At 46.7% G+C, this 4,124-nt stretch overlaps 1 pseudogene; it reads right to left on the minus strand.

Moving 5' to 3' along the window:
- Window positions 1-481: 481 nt before the first annotated feature.
- Window positions 482-857, minus strand: LOC115509770 (annotated as a pseudogene).
- Between the last annotated feature and the right edge of the window lie 3,267 nt (window positions 858-4,124).

Here is a 4,124-nt window from a genome sequence, read left to right on the forward strand (position 1 = left end):
GTGTGAAAGGAGCCCATGCCACTTGAAAAAAAAAATTTTTTTTAATGTTTTTATTTATTTTTGAGACAGAGAGAGACAGAGCTTGAGCAGGGGAGGGGCAGAGAGAGAGAGGGAGACACAGAATCCAAAGTAGGCTCCAGGCTCTGAGCTGTCAGCACAGACAGTGGGGTTTGAGTTCGATGCGGGGCTCGAACTCACGGACTGTGAGATCATGACCTGAGCTGAAGTCAGACGCTTAACCGACTGAGCCACCCAGGTGCCCCACCCACTTTTTTTTTTTTTTAAACAATGGTTTTGCCATTAAAAAGGGGGAAAAATCCACATGATTTCTTCATGATGCACATATGAAAGAATCAAAATAAAAACGAGTTTTCAAAACTCTACAGTTTCCAGTCAAATGTGTGAGGTGGCCAGAATGTCATTTTCATTCAGTGACTGCCCCTTCTCCCCAAGAGCGATAGCCTCTGAGCAACTAACTGACTTAATGCTCATTGAAGGTATCTGCCTGAGGAATGGAGAGACCCCGATCCTTCAGAGCCTGGTCTGCTCCTCTACCCTTTGTTCTCCCAGGATTTCTTCAACGGACACTTGCCGGTGGGGTGTATTGCTCTGCATTTCCAAGTCTGTTTCTCTTAGTAGGACCACATTTCCTCTTCTGACCACAAAAATCCCTTGAGGAATATCACTGTACTTTTTTACCCAATAAATATGCTCCAAAGTCTGAAAGGTAGCACTAAATTAGCAAATTTATCAATGCTTCTTATAAAACTAATAAGTGTCCTTCCGTCTCGAAGCAAGATCAAGTGCTTTTTGTCCACGTCCTTGGTGAGCCTGGTGGTACTGGGCATGTAGTTCATTCTGAGCTGAGATAAGACTGTAGTGTAGAGTGGAGGTGAGCCAGCACATCTAACACCTCCTTCTTTCTACCGCAGTTACCGCCTGGCAAGACTGGGACAGGAACCCTGACCAGGAATAGCATGTCTGTCCCAGCTTTTAGCAGCCGAGGCCTACTGGAAACCCCTTTAGAGATTTGTTAGTTTTTTACTTTTTAAAGTTTATTTATTTTGAGAAAGAGACAGAGTGAGTGGGGGAGGGGCAGAGAGAGGGAGGGAGAGAATCCTAAGCAGGCTCCATGGTGTCAGCACAGGGCTCGAACTCACAAACCTTGAGATCATGACCTGAGCCAAAACCGAGCTGAAAGCTTAACTGACTGAGCCACTCAGGCACCCCCTAGAGATTTATTTTTAAAAGTGGTTTCCAGGACATGTCCCAAGGCCAGGGCACATTAGCTATCTCTTGCATGTTTTGAGACACTGCCAACTGGGGGCTGAAAAGGTCTTTTGGCTTCTTCAACACCTTCAACAATAAACTATAAAACTCTATTGAATATGGGGGCTCCTGGGTGGCTCAGTCGGTTAAGCGTTCGACTTCAGCTCAGGTCATGATCTCGCCGTCCGTGAGTTCGGCTCTGCGTTGGGCTCTGTGCTGACAGCTCAGAGCCTGGAGCCTGTTTCGGATTCTGTGCCTCCCTCTCTCTCTGCCCCTCCCCCTCTCACACTCTGTCTCTCTGTCTCTGAAAAAGGAATAAACCTTAAAAAAAAAAGCTCTATTGAATATAATTTGTAAGTATTAACCACTTTGTATTTTAAAATTCAGATTAATGTGCCAAGTATGATCATTCTCAATCAGATCACTCAGTTTACTCTAACACTGATTCTTTGTGAAATAAAGCTTACCATCTTTCACTATATATTGGTGTGAGGCATTCCATTTCAAACTTACACACACACACACACACACACACACACACACACACACACCATACACCATGCCTCTTTTGGCCCTTCTGTGAACCCTGACCTGAGCTGATATTCTGACTCTGTTGTTACATCACAATATGACCATGGTGAAGCCTCTTTCAACTTCTGGCCCTCAATTACTTTATTTAGAGTATGAGGTAGGGGTGGGGAGTGGGATAGGATCATGCAGGGGCTCACAGGGTCCTTGTAGCCTTGGTAGTCAATCTGTCTTCTATGATTTGGTTTGGGGAATCCTTTGTGGAACAGTAGGACACTTAGACTGATCAGAACAGTGGATCCTTAGACCACAGAGCTCACTCCCTTAAATCAACTAGTCTCATGGCTGAGGGGCCATTCTCCCTGGGACATGGGGGCTGAATGGATGAGCTGGAGGCTGTGTTCCTGAACAGACAGGCACCCTTGGCAGTGGGCCTCCCAGGAAGCCGCGCCCTCATGTGAATGAGAGAAAACGTCTCACACTAAAGCTAACCCCCCTCCTTCACCCCCCACCAAACCTGCATCTTTCAAGTATCTCAGCCAGGGATTCCACACTGAGAGGTGGTTGCTTCTCACGCTTGTTCCAAATGTCTCCCTCCTGTTCTTCCCGGGTCTGCCATCTTGTAAGAAATCTACGAAGAAGATTAACCTCTCCTCTGCCCAGAGATAGTTTTAAAATCTTTGGTTTAGGATTAGCCCCTGTGCTGCCCCAGAGCCTGTTTCCTCCATCCCCTGTCCAGCTGTGTATCATGGGATGTTGACATGGCTGCTTTCCCAGGCCCCCCTGTCAGCGGACTCCCCTTGGGTTTCGTCAAAGAGAGACACTGGAGGGAGACTGAAGGCAAGAAGGGAGAAGCCTATGCATTTCTCTCCTTTTCCCTTTGCCTTGAGTTGATCGAGTGCTTGGCAGAGGCTGCAAGTGTCGCGGCCCCAGCTCCTCAATGATTGACTCACTGTGGTTTTCAGCCTCTGTTGGGTGACCCCAGCCCCCAGCTCAGGTGACTCTGGCTTTTCTTTGTCCCTCCAGCTTAAGGATGACAGTAGTTTCCTTTGCATTCATCTCTAGGGTATCTTACCATCCCCTGTTTTCTTCCCAGCCTCTTTGATCATGTAGAATACCAATAAGTGTTATGGAATACCCTGTGTATGAATACTTGAAGGGCTTGCTGTTTCTTGTTTAAATCTCTCCTAATCGAGTTGCTAAAAACCATGCTTCAACCATCTTTCTCCTTCATATATGTATAAGCACCACAGAAACACATTCCCCTTCATTTGCTTTAGCACCTCCTGAAGGAGACAGAATTCATTCACTCATTTCCTCACTCAGTCAATGAATATTTGGTGAGGTGCTACCTAACACCCTAGCCAAGTCCTGTGCTACAGGATAGAGCAATGAACAAAACAGGTAATGTTTTTGACCTTGTAGAGCTCACAGCTCTGTGGGCAAGCCTCATACCCTTAGAATAAAGTGTATTGAGAGTGAGACACTATTGTAACACCCAGTCCTGGGAGATAGACAGACTTGGGTTTATATCTCAGTCCTGCAAATTACTGCAGGTTACATGAACATGGGCATGGTGTTTTGCCTTCCTATGTGCCAGTTTCCTCTTCTTTAAAAGAGCACTCAGTTATCCAGTTCATGCCTGCCCCAGCCTCTTTACATGTTCAGTGTGGATTCTGATGCTACTAGCTTCATGGGGTTGCTCATGATTAAATATGTTGCTATTAGAGAAAGAGACAGATTCCCTGAAAACAAACTCACACTGAAGATTTATTTCTAAAATCAGTTTCCAGGGGATCCTACATTCACCATTGCTGAGATGCAGGTTGGAAAGGTGAGGTGAGGCTACACACTCAATAAGAAGGGGTGAAGTTCAAAGCGTGGATAGAGACAGCTGCTGGGAGGAGCTCCCGATAAACTTAGGATCACACCATGGCAGTTTCTTCTGGCAGCCAATCTGTAGCCACGCTGGTCTGCCTGCAAGTGGAGGTGGGGACCCTTCTTTCCTCTTTGCTTGTCAAGACGTCACCCCCTCAGGGGAGGACTCCCTGATTTCTCATCCAGGCTAGGTCTCCCCGATTCATGTTCTCTATTTTCCTTGTGATCGTTGTGATCACGGCCACCACCGCCGCCATCATCATCACATCATTGCTAACGCTTGTGAAATGGAGCACCCCGCCATGTTCCAAACGTTATGCTGTGACGTCCCACGGCAGAGTCTGGGAAGCTGCTCGGCCCTGTGCTATTGTGATTAAGGAGTGTGTGCATGTATGTGCATGGGCAGAATAAGTAAGTCAAGGCAGGACATTTCAAATCATCAAACACTC

The sequence above is a fragment of the Lynx canadensis genome, chromosome A3 (genome assembly GCF_007474595.2).
Source record: "Lynx canadensis isolate LIC74 chromosome A3, mLynCan4.pri.v2, whole genome shotgun sequence".
NCBI classification, from domain to species: Eukaryota; Metazoa; Chordata; class Mammalia; order Carnivora; family Felidae; genus Lynx; species Lynx canadensis.